Below are 22,828 nucleotides of genomic sequence, written 5' to 3' on the forward strand. Positions count from 1 at the left end.
ACATCAAACTCCACTTGTAACTCATTTTCCACTTTATCCACATCTTTACATGAAACCAGGAAAAAAATCATAATAATTACATTCATATATATGAATAAGTAGTACTTAGCAAGTAAAGAAAGCATAGAATAACGATCTTACCACCAAAGAAAAGCATGAAGGTTAGCTTTAAGTTTTGTGCAAAAGACACTACGAAAAAACGTCGCATGAAATCTCCAGTTATAACTGTCACCATCCGCTATGTGGAATTCACAGCCATCTCAAAGCAATTGAGCGAAGAAATGATATTTTATAAACACTGCGAATATATTTTAAATAATATTTCAGTAAAACCAATTTATGTAAAACATCAATGATTCAGACTTCTAATAAATATATATAATTATAAAGAATAAAATAACTATATTTTTATTATGGGACAATGCAGATTTTTCGTATAAATAAATAAATACAGCGAGTGATGGTGACTGCGTTCTATTATATGCATATCCGTGTTCAATTGAATGAGAGATAGTTCACCAATTCAAGTGCCCAAAAAATGGTTCCATTTACGTTTGTGGAGACGTAAAAAGACAAGATAGCGATCATTCTGCCACCGTGCAATGCAATGACTCTTTATTATAATTGCATTTCATGTCAATGACAACAATAACGATCTCAAAGTTTGACAGACCTGTTTTCATTGGAAATATTTTCAGGCATCTAACGTATACCAATCTTGCTAGGAATGGTGGCCGTAAGTTCCAACCACAACATTGTTAAAAATGGAATTGCCATGATATTTAAGAAATTATGGTTGTTTGTGTTTATAAAATTAGCATAATATATTAATTTTATTAAGTGTAGTTGACTATGTGATTGTTAATAATAATATAATAATAACCATATATATAAAAATAATCATATAATGCTAAGACGAAAATGAAAATTGCAGAGATAAAAACCGATTCTCATGAGCTTTACACTTGAACGTATTGTTGTTCTATTCCCAAAACACCCTAGGACGAAAGAGTTTGTCACCTTTGTGACACTAAGATGGTTGAAGATGAAAAACATTTTTTCACATCTGTTCTAATTTCCAAAATCATTTCCAGACTATCAACCCTCTTGACTTGTAAGTTAACAAAATTAAAGTAATCTAGGAAGACCCCCAAAAAGAAGGAAAGATCTAGGCAGAGTTACTTACATCCAAAAAATCATTTCAAGAGCTGAGCGAGGAGAAATGACACAAGCTGTTGTGAGGGTTAGATATCATACGAGATCTGGAAGGTGGTCAGTGTCACAACCAGAACCTCCCCTAATAAGCGAAGTAAAATTCAGGGAAGAAGAAATAGGAAGTGCAGGATCAGAAGAATTCAGAATTTCCAGTTCAGAAGAATAAGAGGGCTTGGGGGAATTCACTCCATCATTTGATTGAGTGAGTGTTATTAGATAGACTCAACGTCGCACTAACGAAAAACCAACACCTCTTGAGATTTAAAGTGAATATTGGAAAATATGCCTCGCTCGTCCAACTTCCACGATCAAATTTTCAATTGGAGATATTAGAGGTGATGCGCCTATGAAGCTTATTCCTTTGACAACATTAACTAATTTCCATGGTATTTATTTTGAAGATCCGTATACATTCCTTTTCGAATTCTACGTTGTTTGTCGGGGATATCATTATATTTCGAATGCTCAAAAATTGAAGGTATTCCCTGCTAATCTGAAGCGAAGAAATCTGAGGTGGTTTATGGGTTTATGGGGAAAAGTCTATTACAACATGGGATGAAATGAAGACAATTTTCCTTGAAAAATATCAGGACTACTCCAAATCCTAGATATTAAGAAGGAAATCTTTAAGATTGTGCAGAAAGAGGATTTACACATGGATAACTGTTCACATGCGGATAGTTAAGCAAATCCCGCCCAGCCAGCAAACCATATGCAGTTTTGTTTAGACTTTGGTTATTTTGGGTTTTTATGTTGTTAATTTGGTTATAAACTAATACAAGGACCATGACTATGACCCTTAGGTGTTCAACCAAGATAAGGTCAAGCCCCTCAAACCTAGAATGCAGCTCATTCATGCTATGTTTAGCCCAAAGAAGTTAAAATGTATCCACAGGCCTATAAAAGGCGGATTTTTCCTTTGAAGAAAGGGAGTATGGTTTTCAACTTTTGTATGCAGGTTCTAGAGGGATAGAGGGGATTTTGTTTTCAGGGTTTCGAGAGCATCGAGAGTCGGAATATGAAATCATAAGCGGCATTAGAAATCTGGATTAGAGGGCTATCTGACAACAAAGGTTAGAATTGTCTGTGTGCAAGTTCAGTCTATCTAATTCATTGTGTAATTAACACCTTCTTCTCATTCTTAATAAAAATGGTCGCTCATCTTGAAAGTATACCTGAAGATGTAGTCCATTAGGGACGAACTTCGTAATCAATATTGAAGTCTGGTATATCTGTGTATTTTCTGTTTTCACTTCTGTTTTGCATTTTAATTATGGTTTATCAGATGTCGTAAAGTGATCAATTCAAGCAGTTTTCCCTGATTTCCATGCTTTCAATTAAAATTTGCACTCATTAATGGCTAATCAATTCTACATTATTTTTAAGTATATGGTCATTTCAGATGATATAATTTGGTATCAGAGTAGGTTGTGTTTGTAGAATGTGTCATTGAATGTTAACCGGGTCAAAATTGCAACGATGAGAAGGAATCCTTGAGGAGATCGATCGAGATATTGGAAAGCGACGAGTCATTCAGAAATCGACCATGTCAAGGCTTGATGTAGGTGAAAACACTGAAACTAAGATGAGTGAAGAACAGTTTCAACATGCATTCTTAATTATGCAGCAAAAATTGGGAGAATTGTACAAAAACAAGAAGGTGAGAGATGCTTCTTCATCAAAGGCATCGAAGAAGGACATATACGAAAAATTGTGCATATACGCAATATATGCGCATATCTTTCATATATGTGCCTCATTCGTATATGTGCAACTTTATATGCGCATATCTTCCATATATGCGTGAATTTCATATATGTGCATATCTTCCGTATATGCATGTCTTTTATATATGTGTATCTACCGTATATGCGCAACTTCCATATACAAAAATTTTACATATACAGAAATTGTGCATATACGGAAGATATGTGCATATCCTCCGTATATGTATAATTTTATTATATATGCCTATCTTGCATATATGTACATCTTTTATGTATGTGCATCTACCATAAATGTGCAACTTCCATATATACAGAGGTTGCGCCTATATAGGGGCTACATTTTTTTCATGTATGGAAACTGTGCCTATACGGAAGATATGCACATATCTTTTATATATCTATCACTTTCTTATATGTTCATATCTTGCGTATATACACATCTTTTATGTTTCTACATCATAAATGCGCAAAATCCATTTACAAAAATTGTGCATATACGGAAATTGTGCATACACGGAAGATATGCGCATATCTTTGATATATTCATAAATTTCTTATATGTGCATATTTTCCATATATGCACGTCGTTTATGTATCTGTATTATATATGTGCAAATTCCATATGCGAAAATTTTGCATATATAAAAATCGTGCATATATGGAACATATGTGAATATCTTCCATATATACATAAATTTCGTATATGTGCAATTCCATATACATAAATTACGCATATACGGAAATTGTGCATATATGCAATACATCCGCATATCTTCCGTATATGTGCAACTTTCGTATATGCGCATATCCTGCGTATATGCGTAAATTTCTTATATTCGCATATCTTCCATATATGCACGTCTTTTAGATATGTGCATCTATCGTATATGCGCAACTTCCATATACAAAAATTGCACATATACATAAATTGTGCATCTACAGAAGATATGTACATATCTTCTGTATATTGGTAACTTTTTTATATGTGTCTATCTTTCATATATGTACATCTTTTATGTATGTGCATCTACCGTACATGTGCTACTTCCATATATACATAGGTTGCGCCTATATAGAGGTTGCATTTTTGTGCATATATGGAAACTGTGCATATATGAAAGATATATGCATATCTTCCATATATCTGTCACTTTCTCATATGTGCATATCTTCCGTATATACACATCTTTTATGTATCTGCATCGTATATGCGCAAATTCCATGTACAGAAAATGCGCATATACAAAAATTGTGCATAAACGGAGATATGTGCATATCATCGGTATATCCGTAACTTTTTTATATGTGCATATTTTTTGTATATGCACGTCGTTTATGTATCTGCATCATATATATGCAAATTCTATATAAAAATTGTGCATATATGGAAAATATGCGCATACCTTTTGTATATACATAAATTTCGTATATGTGCAAATTTCACATACAACAATTGCGCATATACGAAAATTGTGCATGTATACAATATATGTGCATATCTACCACATATCTGCAACTTCGATATACAAAAATTACGCATATACGGAAATTGTACATATATGGAAGATATGTGCATATTTCTTTATAAGCGTAAATTTTTTATGTATGCCTATCTTTCATATATATACACCATTTAAGTATGTGCATCTACCGTACATGTGCAACTTCAATATATACAGAGGTTGTGCCTATATAGAGGTTGCATTTTTGTGCATATATGGAAGCTGTGAATATACAGAAGATATGCGCATATATTCTATATATCTGTCACTTTCTTATATGTGCATAGCTTCTGTATATACACATCTTTTATGTATCTGCATCGTATATACACAAATTCCATATACAGATTTTGCGCATATACATAAATTGTGCATATACGGAAGATATGAGCATATCTTCAATATATCTGGAACTTTTTTATACGTAAATATCATTCGTATATGTACGTTGTTTATGTATCTGCACCATATATGTGCAAATTCTGTATACAAAAATTGCGCATATAAGGAAGATATGTGCATATCTTCCGTATATACATAAATTTCATATATGTGCCAATTGCATATACAGAAATTGCGCATATACAGAAATTGTACATATACGCAAAAATGCGCATATCTTTCATATATGTGCAACTTCCGTATATGCCTAAATTTCTTATATGTGCATGTATTCTATATATGCATGTCCTTTATATATGTGTGTTTACCGTATATGCGCAACTTCCATATATAAAATTGCTCATACATGGAAATTGTGCACATACAGAAGATATGTGCATATCTTCCATATATGCTTAACTTTCTTATATATTGCTATTTTTCATATATGTACATCTTTTATGTATGTGCATCTACCGTACATGTGCAACTTCAATATATACAGAGGTTGCGCCTATATAGAGGCTACAATTTTGTGTATATATGGAGACTGTGCATATACGGAAGATATGCACATATCTTCTATATATGTGTCACTTTTTTATATGTGCATATGTTTTGTATATACACATATTTTATGTATCTGCATCACATATACGCAAATTCCATATATAGAAATTGTGCATATATGGAAATTGTACATATACGAAAGATATTCACATATTTTTGGTATATCCGTAACTTTCTTATATGTGTCATATCTTCTGTATATGCACATCATTTATGTATCTGCATCGTATATGTGCAAATTCTGTATAAAAAAATTGTGCATATATGGAAATTGTGCATATATAAAAGATATGCTTATATCTTCTGTATATACATAAATTTTGTATATATGCAAATTCCATATATAGAAATTGCGCATATACGGAGATTGTGCATATACGCAATATATGTGCATATGTTCCGTATATGTGTAAATTTTTTATATGTGCATATCTTCCGTATATGTATGTCTTTTATATGTGTGCATACACCATATATGCACGACTTTCATATGCAAAAATTGCTCGTATACGGAAATTGTGCATATACGGAAGATATGTGCATATTTACCATATATGTGTAACTTTGTTATATATGCCTATCTTTCATATATGTACATATTTTATGTATGTGCATCTACCGTACATGTGCAAATTCCATATATACAGAGGTTGCGCCTGTATAGAGGCTACATTTTTTTACATATATGGAAACTGTGCATATAAGGAAGATATGTGCATATTTTCTATATATCTGTCAATTTCTTATATGTACATATCTTGGGTATATATACATTTTTTCTGTATCTGCATCTTATATACGCAAATTTCATATATCGAAATTATGCATATACGGAAGATATGCGGATATCTTTGGTATATCCGTAACTTTCTTGTGCATATCTTCCGTATATGGACGTCGTTTATATCTCTGCATCGTATATGCACAAATACTATATACAGAAATTGTGCATATATAAAAATTGTGCATATACGGAAGATATACACATATCTTTCGTATATACATAAATTTTGTATATGTAAAATTCCATATACAAAAATTGCGCATATACAGAAATTAAAGATATACGCAATATATGCGGATATTTTTCGTATATGTGCGATTTCCGTATATGTGCATATCTTCCATATATGTACGTCTTTTATATATGTTCAACTACCATATATGCGCAACTTCCATATACAAAAATTACGCATATACGGAAATTGTGTATATACGGAAGATATGTGCATATCTTTCATATATGCATAACTTTCTTATATATGCCTATCTTTAATATATGTGCATCTACCATATATGTGCAACTTCAATATATACAGAAGTTGCGCCTATATAGAGGCTGCATTTTTGTGCATATATGGAAACTGTACATATACGGAAGATATGCGCATATCTTTTATATTTTATATATCTGTCACTTTCCTATATGTGCATATCTTCCCTATATACACATTTTTTATGTATCTGCATCGAATATGCACAAATTTCGTATACAAAATTTTCACATATACGGAAATTGTGTATATACGGAAGATATGTGCATATCTTTGGTTTATCGGTAATTTTCTTATATGTGCATATCTTCTGTATATGCACGTCATTTATGTATCTGCATCGTATATGCGCAAATTCCATATAAAAAAATTGTGCATAGATAGAAATTAGACATATATGGAAGATATACACATATTATATATATAAATTCGGTATATGTGCAAATTTTGTATACAAAAATTGCGCACATCTTCCGTATATGTGCATCTTTTGTATATGTGCAACTTTTGTATATGCGCATATCTTCCATATATGCATAAATTTATTATATGTGCATATCTTCCATATATGCACGTCTTTTATATATGTGCATCTACTATATATGCACAACTTCCATATACAAAGATTGCTTATATACGAAAATTGTGCATATACGGAAGATATGTGGATATCTTCCGTACATGCGTAACTTTCTTATATATGCTTATCTTTTGTATATCTACATCTTTTATGTATGTGCATCTACTGTACATGTACAACTTCCATATTTACAGAGGTTGCGCGTATATAGAAGCTGCGCTTTTGTGCATATATAGAAGATATGCACATATCTTCTATATATTTGTCACTTTATTATATGCGCATATCTTCCGTATATACACATTTTTTATGTATCTGCATTATATATGCGGAAATTTCATATACATTAATTGCGCATATATGGAAATTGTTCATATACGAAAGATATGCGCATATCTTCGGTATATTCGTAATTTTCTTATGTGTGCATATTTTCCGTTTATGCACATCGTTTATGTATCTGCATCGTATATGCGTAAATTCCATATACAAAAATTGCACATATACGGAAGATATAGCATATGTTTCGTATATATATAAATTTCGTATATGCACAAATTTCATATCCAGAAATTGTGCATATATGGAAATTGTGCATATACGAATGATATGTGCATATCTTTTGTATATACATAACATTCTTATATGTGCATATCTTCTGTATATGCATGTTTTTTATGTATGTGCATCTACCGTATATACGGAAATTCCATATACAAAAATTGTGCATATATGGAAATTGTGCATATACACAATATATGTGCATATTTTTCGTATATGTCGATCTTTTATATATATGCATCTACTGTATATGCGTAACTTTCGTTTATTCGCATATATTCTGTATATGCGTAAATTTCTTATATGTGCATCTATCGTATATGCGCAACTTCCATATACAAAAATTGTGCATATACAGAAGATATTCACATATCTTTTGTACATGTGTAACTTTCTTATATGTGAATATCTTCCATATATGTACCTTTTTTATGTATGTGCGATGAAGTGAGATTGTGATATTACAATGAGCCAAATATGTGATATTGTGATTAACCGAGAATGCGATGAGGTGTCGACCGTTGGATTGCAGGATGAAATGGATAGTGGATATTGAAGAATAGAAAAAAGGCTTGGGAAAGAGTGGACCCGAGAAGTTTATGGAGGCGGGTTTATTCTATTTGAGATCTGGCCTTAGGCGTTCATGGTCAGGTTTCCAGTATTTCCAGTGTAATCTAATAATTTGTATTCTCCTGGGTTTTTAGGAAAAAGAGCCAATTAAATGCTTCCGATAGATTTGTGGGCCCATAACCTACAGGTCCAGGATTGATAGATTGTAAATGAAAGAGATATTGCCTTCGTGTGATTTTTCCTTCATCAAAGTGTTATCAGAGCAGGGAAATTTTTTCCTGCGTAAAGGAGATTTCGTGTAAAAAAAGGAGTGCAAGCAAAAAGAGAAGGAGGTATAGTTGTGTTAAAGCATGGTGAGTTTATGGTATTTACTATCATATAGATAGTGGCAGCAAAAAGTGAGAAGACTTGCAACAAAGCTAGAGCAAGGAGTGTTCAATTGGTTCTAGAGGAGAGCACTAGAAGGATGCCAAAAGACTAAGCTCAGAGGAGAAATCTTGGTGAGGTATCATGTAGCAGAGAAGACTGTTACTGCAGAAGATTGATTGCACCTCATAGAAAATCATGAAAGTGGTTCCACTAAGGAAGTGGGTAGAATTGCTATGGGATTAAGGAGAAGCATATGGCCAGGAGGTCATAAATTTTGTGCCTCGGGAGTATGATGCAGGAGCATCGGATCATTCATCATTAAAGGAGGAATCCAAAGTAAAGAAAGGAGGAGACGTGGATAAATGAGCAAAACAGGGGACAAATTCTCTTAAAACCGAGCAAAATGATGGAATGGATAAAGTCTCTAGAAGACTTATTTAATGTAATCTGCCATATGTATGCATATAGAGAGATTTACGGGTTCTTGAGTGATTTGTGAAAGGAAATCATGGAGAGAATTTGATCGCATCATTGGAGTGATCCAATCCAATGTTTTCTTATAAATGATGAACCTGTGCGTTCTAAGGATATAGAGGGATATATAGTAATATATAGAAATTCGTGTAACTAGATTGTATAATCAATGTAGTCGAGAGGGGAAGTGTGACCAAGGCTGAAATTCCTTAGATTGTAATCTAATTCTCGATAATGAATATACATGTGTTATGTGGATTTCTATGTGTCTGAGTAATGTTTACTTATTGTTTATAAGATAGATTTAATTCTCATGTTATGGTGATCCAAAGATATCATAGTTAATTGTCGTATGGGTTGATGATAGTGTGGATGCAGAGTATGGCTGGAAACCCATGTGTAGCATAGTTCCATTAATGGCGAAGGAAGAATGACGGGAGAACCATCGCAGCTGTCGATGGAAAGGTAAGATCAATGACTGAGATGAGCAGCGGGGGTAGGGGTGTACTATGTTCTTAATCCCAGCTGAAGTCCAACACTCCATAAAACTATTGATCTCATAGTCAAATTTTGGAATTATAGTCAACTGCGGGGTTAGGACTGCCATTAACCTGTGCGCGAGTTGAAGTACATAGACCGTATGTTCTAAGGCCTTCGTCATCCAATGGATATCGGGTTGGAATAGGCGCAAAAGTAAATCCAGAAAGTCGGACCTGAAAAATTATAAACCGCAACCTAGAATCCTATCGGCTCCGATGGGCGGTAACATCGTGCAAGTTCTCATGCGATGATGCGACAATCGTCGGATCGAGAACCAGATCGACGGTCAAGATTTGATCGCTAATCGCATTTCGCAGAAGTCAAGGGCTGAAGGGTGTGGAAACACTGCGATATGCGATGAAGCGAGATTGCGATATTGCGATGAGCCAAATATGTGATATTGTGATTAACCGAGAATGCGATGAAGCGTCAACCATTGGATCAGAGAATGAAATGGACGGTGGAGATTGAAGAACAATGAAAAGGCTTGGGAAAGAGCGGACCCGAGAAGTTTATGGAGGCAGGTTTATTCTATTTGAGATCTGGCCTTAGGCGTTCATGGTCAGGTTTCCATGTATTTCTAGTGTATTCTGATAATTTGTGTTGTCATGGTTTTTAAGGCAAAAGCGCTAATTAAACACTTTCGATAGATTTGTGGGCTCATAACCCACAGGTCCAGGATAGATAGATTGTAAATGAAAGGGAAATTACCTTCGTGTGATTTTTCCTTCATCACATTTGAACTTGGGTGCAGAGGGTAACAACATTTTTCTCACGGCCACTTGAACTACCTCCAACTAATAGTAGTATCATTTACTTAAAATAGAAGTCAAGTATATCATTTCCCCTCGATATGGGTAGGTAAGTTGCTCTGTAAATGGAATTTCATTTATCCCACATCAAACCAAATATTCGAATGCATGGACTTATGTGTATGTTGCATAATTTAACCCAAATAAGTAGTTCACAAATGATTTAAGGAATTAGCTGTGTAATCATTGATAGAAAAGCATACATATCATAATTTTTTTAATAACGAATAATTTAAAATCAAATCAAGAACTAGAATACACAAATGTTGTTGTACTATATGTCCATTTCTACATAAAAATAAAATGACATTATAAAAAATAATTGTGTTTGAAGTTGTAAGAGCATTGTGTAGAGTTGAATATTATGAAAAGAACAATGACAACTCAATATATATATATATATATATATATATGCTAAAATGATCAAATGTAATTAATGAGTTAATTTCAAAGTTAACCTTATTCACAACAAATGAGCAAACTAAATCTCATTATTCCTATAAATCAAGCAATTAAGTCTATTGATGATGATGTTGACTTTATTTGCTCTTATTCCCTAAATGAATGATGAGCATGTCAATTTTGACAACAAGAATATTTTTCCCACGTGGATGTAAAAATTGAAACTAAAATTTTATGGGTAGTTGAATGTTAATTTCTCAAAAACACATTGTGGATTAGATGTTTATGGAAGAATGAAGGCACATTGTAAATCAAGTGCAAGTTGCAGTCCCATAGGAAGGTGCAATAGTGACAATATGTAAATTAATTACATGTGAGGAGTATACTTAAAGTGAATTTGGAGTTCGTGATACTAAAAATTCATTTATTTATTTGATATAAAAACATCTTAGTTATTTATTATATATAAAAACATCTTTTTAATCAAGGTTACAAAAAAAACATGAACTTTCTTGATAGATCTCTTACTTTTTCATATCACAACTATTTTACATTTTCATATATAAATATTAATGTAAATAAAAACATCTTTTTAATCAAGGTTACAAAAAAAAGGAACTTTCTTGATAGATCTCTTACTTTTTCATATCACAATTGTTTTACATTTTCATATATAAATATTAATGTAAAGAGTTACGTATAATTTATTTTTAATATATCTTTAAAATCAATTTAATTTATTTAAATTTAATATTTAATAAAAATAAAATTAATTTATAGAACTGAATATATATATATATATATAATTTGAGAAGAAAGAGGTTTTTCAATTTAAAGTTATTGTTTTGGAAAAACATGTTAATATTTTAAGTTATAAAGAAATGTGTGATGAAGCAAAGCTTAATGTACATAATATGTTGCCCACGGGGCTTTGGATTGACGGTGAATGGGTGCGCTGTTAAGGCACTCCTTGCGATAGGTCACCGGTTCAATTCCCCGTGGGTACTTAGTTTAGTCTTAACATAGAAAAAAAAATGTACATAATATGTTATTTTGGAAGTTATTTGAAATAAAAAATTATTTAGAGAATTAATTTTTAATAAAAAGATTGAAAGTAAATGGTAATCAATCTAATACATGTAGTTTTGTAAAATTAACTTTACTTTTTCTAAATTATTAAAAACAAAAATTAATTCTTATAGATTATAAATGTTTCATAAATTATAAATATTTTAAGAAAACCAAATAAATAAAAAAAACCCTACCCAACAAAAAAAACCAACAAAGACAACGTAAAAAGATAAAATGATCTTTCACACTAAAGCTAGTTAGGCCCATTCTATTAAAAAAATCAACTGTAAATAGATAATCTAGATGTATTATAAAATGATTGTAAAGAGTTTTGGTCACTGAACTCAAAGTGTATGTATAGATAATTTTTTTATTTACTGAATTATATGATCGTTTTTTTAAATATGATTACATTGTATTTATGATGATTTTTTTTTAATTTTAAAATTAAAAATATATTTTTATTTTAATTGAAATAGATAAAAATTAATATGGTTAAAATAAAATGAAATTTAATATTTAATTTCTAAAACAATATGAAATGAAAACATCTATTGTTTAAGGGTTTTTGGATTGACGTGAGTGACCAAACAAGCAGGGCCTAATCCCAAGGCATCCAAGCAAGGCCTAATTCTAAGAGCATCCAGGAGAATTGACCCTGTGTGACTTCCTAATTGGAAAGGTACTTACTAGCAAGAATTCGACCAGTTAACAACCCTTAGAAATATCTATTATCTTTACTTTAAAAAATCATAAAAAATTAGAAATTAAAAAATAATTTTTTATTTTATTTTTAATATTTCACCCATTTTAAGTTTAAATGTTAAAATATTTAAATGTAAGTGATTATCCTAATAACTTTATTAATAATTACTATACAAATTTTAAAATAAATTTTCATTTTATTAACTTAAAAAAAAAACAATTTAATTTATTCTTTATTATCAAAAATAACTAACCTTAAACCCCATATATATTAACAATAACCATTTATATAGATAGATTTGGAGTAGCCTATTTTTCCTATATAAACATGGAAGCCAAAAAACTATTCCCGTTATACAAATTTGGAAGGCAAAAATAAAAGCCTCAGGGAAAGCTTTAGAGCACGGTTAACATGGTTGCATCGGGGAAAAGAAAATCGAAATTTCACGGATTCATGTGATTCCACTGTGCTTGTAGGTAAATTCGATTCGAAACTGACTACTTCAGCTAGGAGTATCATTGCTCCCAGACGGTAACATGTGCCCAGGACTCCCAATTCTGTAGAATGTGATGTTATACTGAGATAATCCAGGTCTTTCCCGACCTCTTCTACATATGCAACACCAGGTCTTTCATGGCCTTTTCAATCCATTTCTTAAGAATTTTTTGATGATTGGGTTTTTCATCTGGAAGATATTTGATGCTACCCTCGGTGTGATAATGATATCCAATATCCAAAGGATATAAAAGTCTTCCATATATAGTATCAGCATTTATCCATAGCTTTTGGAATTAGATATCACTTGGTAACTCATGACTCTTCCATTTTCAATAATCACATCCCAAAACTCTACGAGCTTTAACCTCCACCCATTAGACTCGATATATTTCCTGTCACAAACTTCTTTGTATCACACGAGATCAACCATATCGCATCAACTCTGTCTTATTTGCTTTACGGTTGTTCTTAGTTTCTGCAACGCTTTTTAAGGCATAAAGTTGTCATCACCAATTTAAGAACCAATCAACATGTCCAAAACGATAATTCAGAATAACATAAAAACAATGTAACATAATAATTACTCGTAAAAACCAGTAATAATCTACGCCATTTGTATGATCTTTAGCGTGCCATGATTCCATTTGTTTTCTGGTGAACCGCTTGCCTGCTAATCCTAAACACACTCGGAGTCTCGTTCATTATAATGTGATCTTAAAATTTATCCCATTTAAATTTCCACGCGGGAAGCCTACATCATTTCAAAGTTCAAATTTCAAATTTGGAGCACGCCATCACATGAATCCAATCCAATAGTGTGCAAAATCTCGATTCGTGGCTGAGTTTCAAACGAGAAACATTGAATGTATATAGCTGGCCACTGTCTTATCACCAAATGTATGAACCATATCGGAACTATCGTGTATACATGTGCCATCAGCCATGCCATGGATGGATGGATGCATGATGAAAGTTGCAAAACCTTTAACCAAAAAGCACTTGTTGAGAAATATTCGAGGTGTGTCAGCGTGCTTGTACTACCATCCATTCCATGGAATGACTGTGAAAACAGATTTCGAAGTCCTTCCCAAAACTATCCTTACAGTGAATTAATAAACCAATAGGGGTGGAAATAGGCGTTGCCTAACTTAATCATACCTTGGGATCATCAGAAACCCCGACCACGGACCGTGGGCCCTCCTCTGACCCCATTGTATGATTTGGTTACTCTTAGGGCATGGTCTCCTTTAATCGTAATGTTGAAAATACACATAGTCTAACTAGCCAGAGGAATTGCCCGGAAAGTTATGGAAATTCTGGGCATATTTAGAGAAAATCTCGCAAGGATTCTTGTAAATCCAAGTTATAGTTGTTAAACATCAAAATTTTAAGTGTCCAAGACATTTTTTATGGTATTGAATCCATTTCTACCATCAAAAAGAAGATTCAAACACTACCTCTGCAAGATTTTTTGAAAATTTTTTGCCCGAATTCCAGCAACTTTTGGGCGTCTGGGCAATTCTTCCACCTCGGTAAATGACTCCCTAAAAATATATAAATAAGTAAAAATACGAGACACTGGAAATCCATCACATGTGTGTTGTAAATAATTTTTTATTTTGAAATAGATGTTATATTAATTAGTTTAGATTTATTTTAATTTTGGATTTATTAATGGTAGAAAAAATTATTATTTTTTTATAATAAAAAGATATAGATTAAACGCTGGAAATTTGTGACATCTATGTTGTAAATAATTTTTATTTCAAAATTGATGTTATATTAATTAGTTTAAATTTATTTTGAATTTGGATTTATTAATAACAGAAAAATATTAAATCTCTTTTCATAGTTAAAAAAACATTGTATTTCAAAACATTTGATTTCTCAAGGTTTTAATATTAATACTAGATGTTTTTTACATAACATGATAACAAAATTAATATTTTCAAATATTACAATTTTGATTTGGAAATATTTATGTTTTAAAACATTTTAATATATCCAAAAGATAATTAAATAAACCATAGTAAACATTTTTTTATCTTAATATAAAAGTGTTCAATTGTTTTTAATGAATATTTTAATTAAAAATATATATTCACATTTTTTAGTAAAAAAAAAATACAAATTATAATTCTTACTTATCTCAACTGTTTCTTTGTGTGTCATATCTCTAGGTGATACGTGCATATGGTAAAAATAAACATAATTTTTTTTATACATAACTCAAGGTTTTCAAATACCATATTATAATACATTAATATTAAAGGTGTGGTTACAGTCAAATTTAATTGATGTGATTATAGTTCTTAATCTTGGTTTATCGGCTTTTGATTAAATGCCATCGTTTAATGGATTTATTAATATCACCAGTACCTTGGTGATTTCGACCATCCCGCTTGATGTCAGTCTCAATGCTTATGCGCTCAAATTGTCAAGCTCATATCAGTTGTCCACTTGCTGAACTTAATTGTGGTGTTGTTTATTGTTATGGAAATAAATTTACTGCTTCATCCTGGTACGCGGCATAGGCAGACCTATCACTCCACAGCAGCACATCTCGGGTTCCTTGATGCATCAACGGTGGAGATCCTGGTTACGCGATCCTACGGATGAGTTCATCCTCGAGGTTTACACAACCCTTCTCTCGGGTGCTTCACCTCATTTTACACTTTCTTTCTTCATCGCCTGGTCCATTTTCCCTTCTCTGCATTGTGCACTAGCACTGTCTACCGAATCAGGGCTTCGTTCAAGATGGCAGTTTTTCCGGAAATAGGGACATGGCTTTTCCTCCGCAGAGGGTATCCCAGGTAAATATGTTTGCAGTTGCATTTTGATATGCTTTTGTTTACATTCGATGTTTTGTTTATAGTCAATTAATAATTTCCTGCTTTAATAGCTTTGATGCTAACATTGCTCCTGATGCACTGCTTCTGTAGGAGTCACAACTATGGGTTTGTTGTCCACAAGCTACTATTTCCCAGTGGTTTCCTTACATATTTCCCAAGTGTTTCTAGGTAAGAGTTATCTTCGACTTAAAACTTATTTGACAGAGAAGAAATATGCTAGTTGTTTCTGAGTTAGAGGTTCAGCTCTCAAGAGTGCAACTGGACTCTTTCCAGATTTGAAGAAAGATGGAATCTTATTGTTCCAGGGTTTGTAATAGTTTTCAGGCGAAACCCATAATAGTTTTAAATTATATGCACAGACATTACCCCTTTGGGGAGTTGCCTACCCGGCTGCGAGTCTTGAGGCCATGGCCGCACCGGCGAGGTTTTCATTATTTAGTTTATTGGGAAGGGGCTCAAGTCCTGTTAACTTAGTTTGACAGACTTCTTGGTATATGAGGTCATTTGGGTTAATGGATACAGTTCCATACGAAATGTAAATTCGAGCTCCTGGTTGAAGTAAGAAATATTTAAACTGTTTTACTGTTCATTATACAAGTTATCCTTGATACGAAATGCAATACGACTTCTTCTTGAAATATGAAAATTTCTTGAATTTTGTTTTCCTGTACATTTTACATGATATTTTTGATACAAAACGTAATTCAACTTCCGTTTGGAAATAGGAAATCCCCAAATTTGTTTTCTTGTACATTTACATGATAATCTCTTTGACAGTTTCTGTACAGTAATGATATGGTAATCTTGTTATGGAAACTCGAATTCAGGGTTCCACTTATTATGTTGTTTCTTGGAGTCTTGCGACTTTGTGTTAAATAACTTTAACCTTGCCTTGTGGAATTAGAATGCCTACTTTTTTCTTCTGTTTGTTTCAATATCTGATATTCTTAGTTAAATTGCTCGAGGTTGACCCTGTCGGTGCTAACCCTAAGGGGTTTCATCTCTGCGCAGGGTTTAAAAGATCTTACGAGTTTAAATTTATTTATTAGACAGTTACATTAGAGGGCTAGTCCAATGTGACTCTAGGGTACATACCCTTATAACACCCTGCTACATCGACCCTTCCAATTTGTATCATACTTTGGCTCTCGGGGTTCTAACCCTGATTACCGAGCCTACGATAATGATTGCTTTCCACTTAAGGGTTCTAGCATTATTTTTAATTTTCTTTTCTTGCAAATCTTTCTTTCTGTTCTTTGGTTTCATGGTTAATTCTTCTAGTTTGCGTTACTAAACTTTACACAGACAACCAAAGAAATGCTTACCAGATTTACTACAACAGTAATTCTATCATAAATATTTTCCAAACATTTAAAGACTCGTACAGGTCTTAATTCCACAGCTTGTGCTACCCCGAAAATAGGGGTTTTTCTAGTTCTAAACATATTAACTTTACTTTAAAACATTGTTGGTATCTAAGGTGACCGGTCAGTTCCAACTCTACCTTTCCTGCTTCTATATAGATTTAAATGCAATTAATTAACCTACTGTTAACTTGTTAGGTACCTTTTCAACATCTTTTCCAATCTCAGAATAAGACACTTAATTTAATTTACGCAACAATTAATTTCCAGTGGTACCACTTACCTGTGTTGTGCTTCAAAGGAAAGAACTCCAATGGAAGTGGTCACCTCTGTTTTCTACTGCCTGTCAGCCTCCCGTCCATGAGATTTGTCTTTCGGGACCAAATCTCCCCCCAAGCTTACTCACAAGACCATAGTCTTCTGCAAGTTGCTTGCACACAGTGCTTATGCTATCTGGTCATCACCAGACTTAGCAGTTCTCCCCCTTACCGCCTGACCTATCAGCACAGTTTTTCCTCCCCTACACTCCTTTTCTTTGGAGCATAACCCAGTTAGGGGAGGTAGTTAGGGTTTTTCAAGCAACTACCTTTTTCCAACTTCCCATCCTGAGAAGTTATACAATTTTCTATATTCAAATCATTTTTCTATTTCAATAATTAACAACATTGTTTAATTCAAACAATAACGATCATAATGATCCAGTTTGTTTGTTACTGAAATAAAATATTTACAGTATTTCCGGGGACATCACATTGTGTTTGTTTCGTACACGACCTAACCTAACCTAAAATGAACACGCCTGGATTTTGGTGTTAAGATATGAATTATGGAATTCACCATTTTCCCACATTAATTGTCAACCCGAGACTCTATTGGTTATTTCAAGGCTACCATGCAAGTTCTATGAAGGCTGCAATTTCCCTACCCAACATTGAGCATTCAATCAACAACATAACAATATGTACAACAAGAAATAACAATATCAACAATCAGAGTAACAACAAGTTAAAAATTCACAACAACACAACTTAATGAACCGTTACAAAAATAAAGAAATAGACATAACAGAAGATAAATCTACGCACACCACTAACCCAACAACACCTCGTTATGAGAGTGGGCCAAACTCCCTGATTAAGGCTATGGTAAAATATCAAATACTAATAAATACTCAGAAGATCAAGATTTTATTAATCGAAATAAAATTACAAAAGTCTGTTGTTACATGCTCATAACTCTCATATCTCTCTTTAGTGGTTGCTAGATTTTCCAACCCCGTAACCTTACTTATACATTCAATGTTACAAAGATAGTATCAATGATTTCACGAAATTACGGGAACTATCTGCCTAAGAGTATACAACGATCATTGAGACACAAAAAAATATGAAGATATCAAATGTATTGGTCCAATTAAATCTCTTGGGTGGAATCAATGTTACAACCAACATCCTATGCTAGCGATGCCAACTCATTCACAACCATATGCTGAATTGGAGTTTGCTGATCATCATCCTTTCAAATATGTAAAGAAACATGGGTTATTAAGTTGCATAAGTAACACCCCCTAGGACTACGCTTCATTGATTAATAATTCACAAAGACATGACAAATAGATATACCTCCATTGCTTGAGATACAAATTACTCTTGCAAGGTCATGAAATAGGTGAAGGAAAGGGGTAAAAAGGTGGTAAAAAGTAGGAAAATTTAGCAACCAACAAGTCCCATCTAGTATAAAGGCCTGGTTTGCAAATACTTACAGATTTTCCTCAGCTCCATCTGTGAGCACAAGAGAGTGATGCAATGGTATCTTCGAAAATCAAGGTGAGTGTGCCTGGTGAGTGTGCAGTGCAACTGTGTCTAGGTTCTCTTACTGCAAAAAGGTGGGGTGAGCCTCTAAGTGAGAGGTAATAGTACCACTTGGGAAGAGACACACATTAACCAAAAGGAGTTGTTCAACATCCAATGGAATATTCTACAACGGACGCGACATTCGTTACAACAAATGAACAAGGGAAGATCTGCCTAATATCGAACAGAATAGTCCACAATGGATGTGACGATTTTTATAACCGATAAGAAAATAAAGGTTTGTCTAGTATCCAACAGAAAAGTATACAAGGATGAAACAACAGTAACATCCACTACAAAACATTCCCAACAAAATAAGTACTAAAATAACATTTAATCGATGGAGCAGGCATTGGTTTAACGTTGCAGGACAACTTGTTCTCCTTAAGTCATTTTTATCAACAATTCTAGTGTTCTAGTTTTTAGCACTTTTAGCGCTACAAAGGAGTTCCACATAGTATCTCTCAAGCCCTTAGAAAATTCTTATGACAGGGAGGAAAATATCAAACTAATGATTTCATTTAATTAACTAGAACACAATTTTTTCCCTAATTGTAATGGAGAAATCATGATTAAGGATTCAACCTACATGTATCTAACAATAAGGGCCAAATTGTTATAGAGAATAATTTCAACCAACAAAGTTGGGTGGAAATAGGTCATACATGGAAATTACTTGTTAGCATATTGTCTTCAATGTCTAGAGACTCCTCCATCTCAACTTCTTAATTCTCTCATCTAAAATTTACTTAAATAAACATTTTTAGTACTCCAAAAATAACTTACATGGATTCATGGGAATGGCCATCATATCTGATTTAGTTCAAGCAACATTTTGGGTAACCCTTCATCGCATTCTATCCTAGCTCTTCATGGACTTTGTGAATGCTTAAAACATAAGCACAAATTCTCTTGATTTGAAATTTTTGGTTGGAGTGTTTCTAGGGTATAGTTTCGTTAGTGTTTCAATGTAAGTGAGCATCTCGTTGCTTTTATTATATTCATTGAATATTCTTTAAGTGGCTATTTTCCAATGCTATGGTAAGGATGCTATATAATGATTATTTTATATATGTTATTTTATATTAAAGTTGATTTGATCTTTTATTTTATATTTTTAAAAAGTTAAATCCTTGAACAATTTCAGTTATAGTAAATAATAATAAAACATATTTGTTAAATATCATGGGACTTCCAATTTTAACATAAACTTACTACCACCATTCCTACCAAAATTGGTATACTAACATTAACTTACCACCACCATTCCTACTAAAATTGGATATGTATTACTATTCTAAAATATATATATATTTTGTTTATAATTTTATATATACATATAATATTATGTATAGGAAGATGATTCACATTTATTAAGATCAATATAGTTTATCAAACCTTAAAAAAATAAGAAATTAATTGAAACTCTTTAACATTTTATTTCTATGATTGAAAAGAAGAGAGAAGAACATTCTTAGATTACCTTAAATTTGTTAACTTACTAGTCAAGAGGGTTGATAGTCTCGCAAAGATTTTGGAAATTAGAACAGATGTGAAAAATTGATTAGAACAGATGTGAAAAATTGTTTTTCATCTTCAACCATCTTAGCGTCACAAAGGTGACAAACTCTTTCGTCCTAGGGTGTTTTTGGAATAGAACATACTCTTTCGTCCTATGGTGTTTTGGGAATAGAACATGTTTTGGGAATAGAACAACAATACGTTTCAGTGTGAAGCTCTTGAGAATTAGTTTTTATCTTCTTAATTTTCATTTTCGTCTTAGCATTAAATGATTATTTTTATATGTATGATTATTTTTATATATATGGTATTTGTTATATCATTATTAACAATCACATAGTCAACTACACTTAGTAAAATTAGTAAAATTAATATATTATGCTAATTTTATAAACACAAACAACCATAATTTCTTAAATATCATGGCAATTCCATTTTTAACAATGTTGCGGTTGGAACTTACAGCCACCATTCCTACCAAGATTGGTATACATTAGATGCCTGAAAATAATTCCAATGAAAATAGGTCTGTCAAACTTTGAGATCGTTATTGTTGTCATTGACATGAAATGCAATTATAATAATTTCACAATGCATTGCACGGTGGCGGAATGATCGCTATCTTGTCTTTTTACGTTTCCACAAACGTAATTCGAACCATTTTTTGGGCACTTGAATTGGTGAACTATCTCCCATTCAATTGAACACGGATATGCATATGATAGAACGCAGTCGCCATCACTCTCTGTATTTATTTATTTATACGAATAATCTGCATTGTCTCATAATAAAAATATAGTTATTTTATTCTTTATAATTATATATATTTATTAAAAGTCCGAATCATCGATGTTTTACATAAATTGGTTTTACTGAAATAATATTTAAAATATATTTGCAGTGTTTATAAAATATCGTTTCTTCACTCAATTGCCTTGAGATGGCTGTGAATTCCACATAGCAGATGGTGACAATTATAGCTGCAGATTTCATGCGACTTTTTTTTGTAGTGTCTTTTGCACAAAACATAAAGTTAACATTCATGCCTCTTTTTTGGTGGGAAGAACGTTATTCTACGCTTTCTTTTTTGGTGGGAAGAACGTTATTCTACGCTTTCTTTACTTGTTAAGTACTACTTATTCAGATATATATAAATATAATTATTTTGAAATTTTTCCTGGTTTCTTGTAAATATGCGGATAAAGTGGAATATGAGTTACTGGTGGAGTTTGATGTTATTTTTAGTTTAAGTATATCAAAATTATAAAATTAATATGGTTGTTATAGATTTAATGTTTATTAGTTTAATTTTTGGATATTTTGATTATGAATAAATATATAAGGAAGATTATTAGTTTTCTTGAAGAAGTGTAAGTTTTTTTTATCTCTTTAATTTTCATGGTATCAAATTCAATGTTATTGATATAGATCCGAGTGTAGTTTTATCTTTCATATTTCTTTTTTTACAATTTTATATCACAACGATGGAGGATATGCAAAATATTTTGGGCACTTACATGAAAACACATTTAGAGAGAGCTATAATAGAATGATGCACATATGCCTGTTTTTATCTTAATATTGATATAAGGATCTTAGCAATTCTCAAATGGTAAAGGAGGAGATGAACTCAAATATTAGATTTATGAGAATACAATGTTTTGGTGTAGGAGTTGTCACATTTTGTGACATCTACATGATTCTTGTTCTTTCTCACTGGTTAGTATTATAAGGGGAAAATGACAAAATCTAAATAAAATAGTTCGGCGCTTTTTGTATACTAAAAAGGAGAAAAAGGATAATGAAAATAAGCAAACTACAAATTCAAAAAAGTTAATATGACTTGTTCAAAAGTGTTGTTTGAAGAACCCTATCTTATTATAATAGGATAATTGGCAATAGACATATATATATATATATATATATATATAAACTGAAAAGATACCTCTTGTCCTCCTGAAACTAACACCTTTAGTTTCAATTGGT

The sequence above is a fragment of the Pinus tabuliformis genome, chromosome 1_2, assembly GCF_031772625.1.
Source record: "Pinus tabuliformis cultivar Carrire ecotype Pingquan chromosome 1_2, CPIR1, whole genome shotgun sequence".
Classification (NCBI taxonomy): domain Eukaryota; kingdom Viridiplantae; phylum Streptophyta; class Pinopsida; order Pinales; family Pinaceae; genus Pinus; species Pinus tabuliformis.